Raw genomic sequence first — 14,323 nt, 5'->3', positions numbered from 1 at the left:
AACAAAGTGGGATGAAGTTAAGCAATAATAATCACACCAGAATTGGAAATAAAACGTGATCAATAAATTTTATTGTAACAGACTTTTTCTACGTCTCTAGTAAAGCAACAAATAAAAATAACAACAAAATAAACAGCTATAATTAAAAACATATCCTTTGAAGAAAAAAGTAGGCCTAAGCAATAATGATCCCACCAGAATTGAAAATAAAACTTGATCAATAAATTTCACTAAAACAAACTTAATTTTTCTACATCTTTAGTAAAATAACACATAAAAATAATAACAAAATTAATAGCTACAATTAAAAATATATCCTCTGAAAAAAAAAGTAGACCTAACCTTTATTTTTCTGGAAATTTAGCAGCCTAAGTGACAGAACTTTAACCGGTCGGTTAGACTGAAACATTTCATTGTGAAATTTAAGGATATAATGTATTCTAACAGTCACAAAGAACTTCAAATTAACAGTTTTGTTTCTGCACAGCATTCTTGTGGAAACCCAGGAACCTTTCTAATTCTTTCGGAAATCGGAAAAAGGATAACTCTGGCCTCTTTCTCTTACTGTTGCTACAATTTGTAGCACTACAAACGTCTCCTCCTTGTCCCATATTATTATTCCAATTATTATATTTTAGCCATTAACATTTTCATTATAACCAATAACGAACATTTCACAAGCATCAATGTGAAATACGCAACGAGCTAGCACTCGATAGAAATACGACACAGTCCAAAGTCGACCATGGACAGTCTATTGTTTCTAGTTGCTAACCGCTTGGAGCGCTTTATCACGAGATTTGCAAAAAAAGACCTCAAGCTTCGCAATTGTATATTGTAGACTGTGGTATTGTATTCCCATCAGGACCTGCGCGGCGATTATTTAATTTGATTGGTGTTTGTTGTATAATTATATTGGATTCCCAGCAACACTTGCGCGGCGAATACAAATTTGATTAGTGCAATATATGTTGGCTGTATTTCATTCCCAGTAACACTTGCGCGGGGATTACAAATTTCATTGGTGCAAGGTCTGTTGGTTACATTTTATACCCAGCAACACCTACGTGGCGATTAATTAATTTGTTTGGTGCAAGGTGTATTGGAGTAATATCAGCGTATAGGTAATAGTGTGCTCTCAAATTTGGGTTTCTGGCATCTTGTCAGCCCATTTGAGTTGTGTGGATATACTCGGCCGCGGGCGATAAGCAAAGGGACCCGGGATAGATACCCGGCTCCGGAACAATTTTTCTCTTGAAATTATTAAGGCCTGGTTCACAGGAAGCATCTACATGAAAGCCAAATTTGCATAATATTAAATAACAATTCTTGTATACAGCTAAATTGAAAATTTTTATTTGAAAAGCATTTATTTGAAAATATATATAAAAGCCGCTCCACTGAGTAAAACACGACTTGAGCCACTGCACGCATCCCCGCGCTCTCGACCACTTGCTGTCTGCACCCTTGCCCGAGAGCAGCTCACTTCAACACGGAGCTACGGTGCGTCACATTTATACTGTGTGTGTGTGTGTGTGTGTGTGTGTGTGTGTGTGTGTGTGTGTGCGTGCGTGCGTGCGTGCGTGCGTGCGTGCGTGCGTGCGTGTAATTTTAATTGCTAATTGAAATAAAGGGAAAACGACTGAACAGTTTTTAATAAATGACCTCTCATTTTGAAGCTTGGAACCCAAATTTTTTCGGAGAAATGGTAGTTTTAAATGAAAAGTCAATTTTCTACATCATTTTCCTATTTTCCATAATCCATCTGTCGAGAATTTTGAGAAATAATGGGTTTTCACAATAAAACAAAACACAAACACACTAAAATAAACAATATCACTTGAAGGCTAAGACCTGCAGAATCGCTGATATATTTAGAGTTCAGATGACTCAGATTCTCTCACATCATAATTCCAATATGTCGATCTTTAAAATTATGGTTTATTTAACGACTGTCGCAACTGCCGAGGTTATATCAGCGTCCCCGGTGAGCCGGAATTTTATCACAGAGGATTTTTTTTACATGCCACTAAATCTAGTGACATGAGGTTGTCGCATTTAAGCACACTTTAATGCCATCGAACTGGGCCGGGATCGAACCACAACCTCGGACATAGAAGGCCAGCGCTAAGACCTATACTAACTTAGCCACCCAGGGCGACTGTCGATCTTCATTTGTGTACATTTTTCAGAATGTTTCTGTAATGTTGATAATCAAAAACTTCAAGACTTTCTAAAAAGAATTTACAGGTCAGTGTGTCTGGTGTGTAATTTTCTGAGTACAGCTGTCTATGTATTGGATATTAAAAACTACAAATCTGAGGAATGTTTGATGACATTATAATTAAAAATGAAATATTATTATAGTGAATGCCATGATGTATTTGTCACTAATTATACAGATTAATGCTTTATTGATGATGAAATCTTTTAGGTTTATATAAGTAGGCGTACAGAATATTTGAAGTTAGGTCTTTATTTCTATACTATTTACTGAGTGACGGCTATATAGTAGTCTATACAAAACTTAAGTAATATAACAATATTGTTATTGAAATGAAATATTTATATAGTTATTAATCAAGTGGTATGGGTCTTTTCGATAGTATATTTAATGGTGGTGTGGTATAGATATTTAAAGATGAAAGTTAGAATTTATAAAACAGTTATGCTACCGGTTGTTCTTTATGGTTGTGAAACCTGGATTCTCACTTTGAGGGAGGACGAGAGATTAAGTATGTTCAAAATAAGATGCTTAGGAAAATATTTGGGGCTAAGAGGGATGAAGTTATAAGAGAATAGAGAAAGTTACACAACGCAGAACTGCACACATTGTATTCTTCACCTAACTTAATTAGGAATATTAAATCCAGATGTTTGAGATGGCAGCGCATGTAGCACGTATGGGTTAATCTAGAAATGCATATAGAGTGTTAGTTGGAAGAAATTAAGGGAAAATACCTTGAGGGAGGCAGACGTAGATGGGAGGATAATATGATAATTGATTTGAGAGAGGTGGGATATGATAGTAGAGACTGGATTAATCTTGCTCATGATAGGGACCAATAGTGGGCTTTTGTGAGGACGGCAATGAACCTCCGGGTTCCTTAAAAGCCATTTGTATGTAAGTGATGTAGATATTAATGTTTGTGATTCTCTTGAGTAATATCTGGAGGAAACGCAAAAATTACAATGCCTAACGGAAGACCAAAAGGTATTACTTACTGATAAAACAAGAGGCCTACAAAATGTTGTAGTGTCCCGATCACTTTAGCAAGATCTCTTAGCAGAAAAAAGTGATTTTACCCTCTACATTTCAAGGTAGTTCACGAAACATGCAGTAGCTATACCAAGACGCTATGTGTATTATTGGAAAGCATGGCAAATCTGGTATTTTCATAACTCTCACCTGCAATCCGCAATGACCTGAAATAACTAGGCCTACTGCTTCACTTCCACATGAAAAACGGACTGATCGTCCTGACTTTGTTACCTGCGTTGTCTCATTGAAACTCAAGAACTGATGACGTATAGGTTCAATAAAAAGTATTTAGCATGAAGAAAACCATTCAGAGGGGTATGTTTCATTATCATGGAAGCAAATAACTTCCAAAATGTCTGGTATTCTTCATTGGAAATAAAGTTGTAAAAATTTTAATTTGAACTTCTAATTAACTTAGTTTGCAGCATTTGCTGCACAAGCCAGTAGTAATGTATAATTCAAAGAAAATCAATCAATATGCATTTAGAAAAAGGCTGTGACTTAGTGCAAATTAAACGTACCTGTAAACAAACTATGTGATATGTTGATTACGGTTCTTTGAATAGTATAAATAGGTAGAAAATCACTTATTATATTCTCTGTGAAAATATTACACATCTTTTTAATAAAAATGTAAGAACATCATTATTACGAAGCAATTTATATTTTTTTATTTTTATTAACTCTCATTAGCCCTACCACTACATATGAATAGATAATAAAAAGACATATTAATATTACTGCCTTCAATGTGGAAAAGTTGTCTTCAAGGACTTTCAGAATCTTGTCTAAGTTTAACAATCTCCAGGTAATTTTCATATTCAATGGGCAGAATAAAATTTATCAAATTGTCCAAACCTTCTTGCTGCATTACTGATCTCAAATAATTATTCAGGTACATGCAACATTGGATTTTCTTCATTAATTTTCTAATATACCAGTAAACACCTGCGATTATATTAACGACTTTTATTTTCTGAAATGTTTAGAGCTGTGCAGTTTAGTAAGTTCGTAGTTGAATCTTCTTCCCTACAGAGAACACGTTATGGAGAAGTATAGTATAAACCCTAATTCCGAAGAGATACTGGACTTAAGTCCAGTTGCTAGTCTAAAGATATCGGTTGTTCTTGGAGAATTACGAATCACAGTTTTATTTCTTTTAATTTCACACCAGAAACGTAACCATGTCATTCAAGTACTATCATCTGGTGGTAGATGAAAGAAACGCACTGTCCAATATTACCCAACTCTCTCTCTCTCTCTCTCTGTATATATATATATATATAATTAACTGGTCGATACATTTTAGAATTTCGCTGTGTGTTAGAAGCGAATCTTTCATTTCTTCTGTCGTTGCAAGTATATTACAGTTATCATTGCGTTCTTCTTCCCCAACATTTCAGCTTCTGGACCATCACAATTAGCCTATAACTTATATTATTTTACAGAAGGAAAGAGGTACGACCACTTACAATAGCTTGCAGGTACAGTACGTAGTAGCTACTGTTACTTCTAAGCATAAGGGGGTGGGTGAAAATTTAAAAAAATGCTTGGTAGTATATTATAAAAAATTTGTGTACAGCACTACAAATAATTACCAACCGTTAAATTACCTATTATTAAAGTGGTGAAAAGTGCATAAATATAGCCAAACTGTGGTCAAGGTTCACGCTAGACAGGAGGTCAGCTTAAGTAGATTCTATACAGGGTGGATATAATACAATCTAGATAGTTGAATAAATAAATTTCCATTCTAGACAAAGAAATAAAATTTGCATATTTTAGCAGGTTATTCCTTTGAATAGAGTACAACAAAAAATTATACCATATCAATTCCAAATGAATAGGCTACTTACCTTAGAAAAAATAATTTTCACATAAATGTTAAGACTGTTTGACTGGATAACTGCTATGTTTTCGGGTTATGTGAGCCACGTATTTGGTGGCTTACTTAACCTCATTTAAATTAAGACACTATTACACAAATATGGATTAAGATTTATGTCTGATTTTGGTGTTGAAGACCAATTTTGACTGTATAATTAAATATTTCCATGTATATTTTGCTATTACACTGCTTTTGAAGAATAGATTTCTATCTGTCTTCTTACTTTTTAACAATTTGCAAAATTCAGTGTTTTTATTATCCTTTTATTAGGAGATATTCTTTTCCGAACTTCTCTAGAAGTTCCTTTTTAAGGAAACTCTTGGTGCTCTTAATTTTCAAAATGTTCCTCAGTAGTGTGAATTATAAAACAGCAAAAATTAACACTAACACAAATATTCATGTACAAATAGGCCTAATCAAATAAATAAATGAAAAGAAATAAAATATACTTGCTTACTCACAGAGTCTCAAGTACGTGTGGTGACACATCCCTAGCAGAATTAGAAAGGCGCTAATGTAATTTCTCACGAAATTAACTGTACTCTCACAGTACCATCCTACCCCTTGGGTCAATACGTCGTGTATACTCCGTGAGTTTAAACTTCAGTCTCGCGAATCGGTGACGCTAGCCCGCTGTTTGGTTATGGCCCTAAAGGGAATAATAAAGAACAAAAGAGTCCTCCGAAAGTTTGAACAAAGTCTGAATACGACCCCGTCTATGTATAAAACATATCTGATGTGACAGTTAAACAGCGAATTGTTTGAATATTTTATCCAAATATGTGGACAACATGCTATTATCCATGACCGGACAGTTCAAATAAAGGAGCGCGTTGATATCAATAATCGATTGTAGTTTAAGAAGTCTGATTCCTCGATCATAAAGATTTTGTCGGTAATGTGCGGACGTTTAGGCTATAGCAACGCACCAGATACGGGATTAGGATGTGCTGACCAGTGAAGCTTCGAGAAGGAACTCCCTTGCTGTGAAAGGAATGAAACGCATCAGGTATTTTTGAAAGACATGTCATGGACAGACCTCATAGGAGGTAAGCACTTGCTCTTAAGGTAAACGCCAGCAATGACATTTAACCCTAAAAACTCGGTACATCTTCGCGGCTGAGGCTCCTGGGAGTAGCCATCTTATATGGATTGAGAGTAGAATAATTGTCATCGGTTGCTATAGTAACCATCGTGCTCTATCTTTACTACTGGCAGCTTATACGTCTGCTTCCATTTTCGATGCATCTGCCTCCAAATTTTTAGTTTTCGCCCTTCTCTCCATTTCACTCGCGAATTTTTCCAATTCAACCTGTCGACTGCTGATATACCTTCCTCTTTCTTTGCATGAAGGGACTGAAATATAGATCATTTTAAATATTACAGTAAATATCCATTATTGTGTCCTTAAAACAATACTAGTAATACTGAAAATTACTGTTGACATTGCCATTATTCAATATTTCACATACTTATCCCGAGTGTATATGGGTGATTTTATTTATTTTTTAGAATATCGCCAAACATGAATCATTATAATACTTTAATAAATATAGCGCTCCTCTGCATACATGTTTATTTCATCACGACTCATCCTTTGTAAAAGATGTTTAAAACAGTGTCTATCACCAGGCTACGTCAATGTATTGCGGTACTGTTTTCGAATTTCGCGCCGCAAACTCTGCCTTTAATGGCGGATTCTATCCGATTCAATTTGTGACATTTTTCTTGCCTGCCACTTATGGGTATGTGTCTCTAGTAAGTATTACAAACTCTTTGGTGCTGCCTTCCACTTAGCGGCAAAAGAAGTTTGATTGAGCAGGCAGTTTACACAATGGTCTACAAAATGGCGAATAAAGATTAATGGAACTAAGTCACAGGCAGTGGTTTTCACTAAAAGATTCCCACACTTACCAGATGAACTCACAGTTCAACAACAAAACATACCTTTTAATTCGGCTGTAAAATATCTCGGCGTTTATCTTCATAGAAGACTGACTTACAGACAACATATAAATTTAATCAGAGACAGAGCTTTTGAACGTTTCATGCTGCTGTATCCTCTTTTCAAAAGTCGCATCTCTCTTAAAGTCAAAGTTTTAATATACTCTTGTCTGATCCGTTCATATATGTTATATGCTTGTGAAATTTGGTCAAATACTCATATACGTCATATTAAAAGACTGGATGGAATACAAAGATCAGTATGCAGGACGATCACGGGAGCAGACTATGATATCAGTAACTCTCAACTATATGAGTCACTAAATATAATGTTATTTAGTGATTATATTGAACATGCCAGAACCAAATTTTTAAACTCTGTAAGAACACATCCAAATCCATTGCTCAATAGTTTAGTAATTTCTCGTGTTTAATGAATGAGTGATTTCTTGTAAAACACTTCACTCTTGGTGAAAGTGTTTGAATGTAAATTGTATTTTTATACTGAATCATGTACATCTTGTAAAAGGCATGGGTCCATTTTGCGACCTGGTACTTAAATAAATGTACATTTCTGGGGGGGGGGGGAAGGCAGTTTACGCAGCTATAGGATGCGATTCAGCAGGCACTGGTTATAGAAAAGCATTTTTCGTGTCCGTAGTGACATGTTCGCTAGCTTTGTCTGAAATGCAGCCATGAATTGTTACGCAAACCGCACCAGCTTTGCACAATAAGTAATCGCATTGTGGAATCTGCTTTTTACAGGTTTACAGCTGTGGAAAGACATCCCAATTTGTCCGAATATTTATTTTATTACCGGGTAACAATCTCACTGCTGATCTATTCTTCATTTAATTATAAGCAAGGACAGACTTTGGTCGGAAAGATGAACATAGGTCCCGAAGTGCCTTTAATAGTGTGTTGGAGTGATTTCACGTACCTATTGAACTTCCACGTTATTATCACTGAATAAATTAATTTTTTTTATAATTAAATTAGCGAATCTTTCCATATCTTTATGTAATTCCAGTTTTACGTTTTCAGTAAACATAGACCTAATATTATCAAGAATAAAAGGTGATTGCAAAGATACCAAATAAAATTTTAACCAACTAAAATCGGTAATTATTAGAGAAGGAAGAGATACAAATTAATAAAATAAAACAAATCAACATTGATAGTGGAGGATTTGCGAGTGCCATTTAGTATTCTAATTTATTTTAAATCATTTAAAATTATTTTTCGTAGGTCATGTGCAAAGTATGTTGGCTAAATTTTATTCCCGGAAATGCTTGCGCGGCGAATATTTAATTTTGATTGGTATTTGTTGTATAATAAATATTGAATTCCCAGCAACACTTGTGTGGCGACAACAAATTTGATTGGTGCAATATTATGTTGGCTACATTTTATTCCCAGAAATACTTGCGCAGTGATTACAAATTTCATTGGTGCTAGGTATTGTATTCCCAGCAACACTTGCGTGGCGACTAAAAATTTGATTGGTGCAATATATGTTGGGTATATTTTATTCCCAGCAACACTTGCGCGGCGATTACAAATTTCATTGGTGCAAGGTCTGTTGGTTACATTCTATACCCAGCAACACCTACGTGTCAAATACTTAATTTGATTGGTACAAGTTTTCTAGGATACATTGAATTCCCAGCAACACTTATGCGGTGACAACAAATTTGATTGGTGCAATATTATGTTGGCTATATTTTTGTCCCGACAACACTTGCGCGGCGATTACAAATTTCATTGGTGCAAGGTTTGTTGGGTATATTTTATTCCCAGCAACACTTGCGCGGCGTCTACAAATTTCATTGGTGCAAGGTTTGTTGGGTACATTTTATTCCCAGCAACACTTGCGCGGCGTTTACAAATTTCATTGGTGCAAGGTTTGTTGGGTATATTTTATTCCCAGCAACACTTGCGCGGCGTCTACAAATTCCATTGGTGCAAGGTTTGTTGGGTATATTTTATTCCCAGCAACACTTGCGCGGAGTCTACAAATTTCATAGTCGACCAGGTTGGCGAGTTGGTATAGCGCTGGCCTTCTATGCCCAAGGTTGCGGGTTCGATCCCGAGCCAGGTCGATGGCATTTAAGTGTGCTTAAATGCGACAGGCTCATGTCAGTAGATTTACTGTCATGTAAAAGAACTCCTGCGGGACAAAATTCCGGCACATCCGGCGACGCTGATATAACCTTTGCAGTTGCGAGCGTCGTTAAATAAAACATAACATAACATCTACAAATTTCATTCGTGCAAGGTTTGTTGAGTACATTTTATTCCCAGCAACACTTGCGCGTAGTCTACAAATTTCATTCGTGCAAGGTTTGTTGAGTACATTTTATTCCCAGCAACACTTGCGCGGTGTCTACAAATTTCATTGGCGCAAGGTTTGCTGGGTACATTTTATTCCCAGCAACACTTGCGCGGCGATTACAAATTTGTTTGGTGCAAGGTGTATTGGAGTAATACCTTCTGGTCGTAATGTAAGTTGTGTGTCGGCTTTTCTATTTGAGTGTATGAAGCGCGTGCAATAAATTACTTAACTGCGTATTAGTGCTGAATTTTATTTAGTGTAAAGTGTGCATAAAATCCGTTCACTTTTTATTGCATAATATTTTGTAGAACTAATTACAAAACTGTGATATTTTAATGTGAACATAGATTTACATGTTATCATAACCTGTTTGCTTCAACCTTTTGCTATTTTGTGATTTAATAAAGTAGAATTTATATTGTGATTTTAATTTTACACATCTCTCTACTTTCGTTACTTGTAGGTAGAAAATTCATCACAGTCCCTTCTATGACATTAGCTGTACGTACGTTTGTATGTTACTTCCTCTGTTAGAAAGGCCTAATATATAAATGCAATTCAATACAAGCCATTATAAAAAGAAAGAAGTAAATAGTGCAATTAAAATTTCATTTAGTGCAGCATGTAGGCTACATATGTTTTATTAACTTATTTTATATTATGCTACAGGAATACTTATAAAAGTGTGCCTACTTATTTAATGTGAAGAGAATTCACCAAGTTAACGTAACATGTTTGAATCAACGTATAGAGTTCAGAATGAAGGTATATTTTTTAGATTTAATAAAGAAGAATTTGGGATAAAGTTTAGAACTCAGTTACCTTCCTTACTTGCGGGTAGAAAATTCACCAGTCCCTCCTATGAAATGTGCGTATGGTTATATTATCAGCTCTACTAGTAGGTAGTCAATAAATATAAATCAATGCGGCCCAGCATAGAAAGAAATAAATATCATTGAAATAAATGCAAATTGCATGTGCTGGATTCATACATAACATTACACTCAATTATAATGTAGGTATAACTTGCGAATGTAGGTATATAAGGTGAATACACTAAACATAACCTATAATTCCTATATGACATCATAATGTATGTAATGGCAGCGCATTGGAGAACATTAAAAGTAGGCAGAAAGTGTTATATAACTCCTCCTTAATTTGAACTGAATTCATTAAGCATTCTTGATCTTTGTGCTGAAATTTTTATCAGTACCTACGACTAGTTTGTTTGAAAATTTCTATTTTCAAATGTTTGCTTTGACTGTGATATAATAAGAATAGGCGCCCAGAGCAAGGTTGTAACCAGAATATCAGAAATTTTTCAAAAATGGGGAAAAAACCCAGAGTGGTGTACATGCTTTTAATTTTATAGAGCGAGGTTGAGAATCAGACGTGTGCTGATATTAATACGAGTAGGTAAAGCATTATCAATCATTATTCAAGAAATGAGGTTTATATTCTTGTTGTGGGCGGCTATTCAATTATTTAGCAATATATTTATTAATGTACTAACACAGTGGTCTGAAATTTCAATAATTGTGCTACCACATTCACATTCGACATAATAACCCTGTAAATCTAGTTTCTTTTTTCTTTTCGGAGGAGACCCGGAGGCAAGTACCGCAGCCTTAGGCTTATTGTGCAGCTTCTTTATATTGGGATGATTGTTGAAGTCTATTAGGATCGCTCTTCAAGCACATGATTCACCGCATGGTGTCATTGTATCGATTCAGCCATAGTATCCAGTCCTGACTGGAGACCTGATCCTCCGCCTTCCTGTGATGTTATCCTGCGTTCTCCTTAGATCGATGGCATCTGTTCGCAATTTATGTGTTTGAATCAGCTGCATTCTTGACCATAAGTATAGGCCTATGTCATATTTGATTCCGTGACTCACTAAGGCATCATCTGTCCCAGTCCACTGTAAAACCCCTGCTGGTTCGCTGGATATATGCAGCTCCCGCAGACAGATGCCGCCTATAGGCAGATCTTGGAATCACGTCCGCCATCTTTTGCTGGTAACCTGTAACTATATTGAGATGATTAATTAAGACGAAATGAATCCGAGGTGCAACGCCGATAGTTACTCGGCAATTCTGCTTCGAGTAACTGATGAAAAACCACAAAAAACCCAACGAGGTAACCTGTCCCGACCAGGATATTGAACCCGGGCTCTCTAGTTTCAAGCCAAGAACGCAGACTATTGCTCCACAGCGGTGGACAAAAAAATTTAGTTGCTCAACGCTTTGAGGTTACCGGACCCTATATCAGTACACTACAGTACATCTGTTGCTTAGTCAAGTGTCCGAAAGCACATAAGGCAATTCTCATAAGGCAACTAATCCAAGAGATAATGGGGTAGGGTGGCCATGTTCTTTCCCCCCTCCACTGCATACATTGTTGATTAGTTAACAGGTGAAACCAGCGCTGAGATAATTCCTGTGATTTCGTAAGTGAAATTAGATGAATTTATAAGAAATATATATATATATATATATATATATATTTTGTGAAGATGCAGTTGATCGTATATGCATGGCATAATAAAAGCCAAAACCAAACTAACTTGTCACAGATTCCTATATGCAAGGTGTGTAAGAGTGCGAAAGGATCTACCTCACAGCTAGTTTAGCCCTAGTAACGTATCAGACGAATCACACTTCAGATTGTAGTATCGTAAGAAACGAATAAAAAAAATTGAAGTACAGTGTAGGCAAATTGAATTTGTAATGCTTAATTATAATGGATAATTGCGAATATAGAAATGAGGTATGTATAATTAGTAAATATAACTTAACCTGTAATTTCAATATATTAAAATATTCGTACAATGCAACTAAAAATTATTGAATGGTGCATAGCCTAAATGAATGTGTAAAAATTTCGTAATGATGCGTGCTTTATTTAAATTAATTACGAGATTATGTACTGTAACACTAACGAAAATTATGCGGTATCATTTTATAATTTTTAGTATAAATATTTCTAGCTCTGTTTTGTTAAAATTGTGTATATTATCAAACATCGTATTATTTATAATATAGGGTATTCTCACATAAAAAAGGACCCAATAATTTAAATGTAATAAAATAGATACAGTAAACAATAATGGTCTGATTACACAAGAGTAGCATCAGTAACGCTCCACCTAGGCCTAATCACATCTTAATTTATATGCCAGTCAATGTTTCCACTTTCAAATGTACATTATTACACATATTTACAGTTTATAACACCAAAACTTTACTTAACCACGTAAAAGTGCGTAATAATTAATCGAAATTTAGATAGGTATACACGTAAAAAACTTTGCGTACATCAACGTAATTTTCACACCTAAATAATATCATATCATAAGTCGCTCTTAAGAGAGCCGCGTGGACTGCTTTACGGCCTTTATTATGTAAGGATGGCAGAGATTTGATCCATTGTATTGACAGCAACACTTGCGCGGTGATTTCAAATTTGTCTGGTGAACACTATGTTTGATACATTGTATTCACAGCAACACTTGCGCGGTGATTTCAAATTTGTCTGGTGAACACTATGTTTGATCCATTGTATTCACAGCAACACTTGCGCGGTGATTTCAAATTTGTCTGGTGAACACTATGTTTGATCCATTGTATTCACAGCAACACTTGCGCGGTGATTACAAATTTGTCTGGTGAACACTATGTTTGATCCATTGTATTCACAGCAACACTTGTGCGGTGATTACAAATTTGTCTGGTGAACACTATGTTTGATCCATTGTATTCACAGCAACACTTGCGCGGTGATTACAAATTTGTCTGGTGAACACTATGTTTGATACATTGTATTCACAGCAACACTTGCGCGGTGATTACAAATTTGTCTGGTGAACACTATGTTTGATCCATTGTATTCACAGCAACACTTGTGCGGTGATTACAAATTTGTCTGGTGAACACTATGTTTGATCCATTGTATTCACAGCAACACTTGCGCGGTGATTTCAAATTTGTCTGGTGAACACTATGTTTGATACATTGTATTCACAGCAACACTTGCGCGGTGATTACAAATTTGTCTGGTGAACACTATGTTTGATCCATTGTATTCACAGCAACACTTGCGCGGTGATTACAAATTTGTCTGGTGAACACTATGTTTGATCCATTGTATTCACAGCAACACTTGCGCGGTGATTTCAAATTTGTCTGGTGAACACTATGTTTGATACATTGTATTCACAGCAACACTTGCGCGGTGATTACAAATTTGTCTGGTGAACACTATGTTTGATACATTGTATTCACAGCAACACTTGCGCGGTGATTTCAAATTTGTCTGGTGAACACTATGTTTGATCCATTGTATTCACAGCAACACTTGCGCGGTGATTTCAAATTTGTCTGGTGAACACTATGTTTGATCCATTGTATTCACAGCAACACTTGCGCGGTGATTTCAAATTTGTCTGGTGAACACTATGTTTGATACATTGTATTCACAGCAACACTTGCGCGGTGATTTCAAATTTGTCTGGTGAACACTATGTTTGATCCATTGTATTCACAGCAACACTTGCGCGGTGATTTCAAATTTGTCTGGTGAACACTATGTTTGATACATTGTATTCACAGCAACACTTGCGCGGTGATTACAAATTTGTCTGGTGAACACTATGTTTGATACATTGTATTCACAGCAACACTTGCGCGGTGATTTCAAATTTGTCTGGTGAACACTATGTTTGATCCATTGTATTCACAGCAACACTTGCGCGGTGATTTCAAATTTGTCTGGTGAACACTATGTTTGATCCATTGTATTCACAGCAACACTTGCGCGGTGATTTCAAATTTGTCTGGTTAACACTATGTTTGATACATTGTATTCACAGCAACACTTGCGCGGTGATTTC

The sequence above is a fragment of the Periplaneta americana genome, unplaced genomic scaffold, assembly GCF_040183065.1.
Source record: "Periplaneta americana isolate PAMFEO1 unplaced genomic scaffold, P.americana_PAMFEO1_priV1 scaffold_18, whole genome shotgun sequence".
Classification (NCBI taxonomy): domain Eukaryota; kingdom Metazoa; phylum Arthropoda; class Insecta; order Blattodea; family Blattidae; genus Periplaneta; species Periplaneta americana.
The sequence above is the reverse complement of the archived record's forward strand: the minus strand, read 5'-3'. Positions refer to the sequence as shown.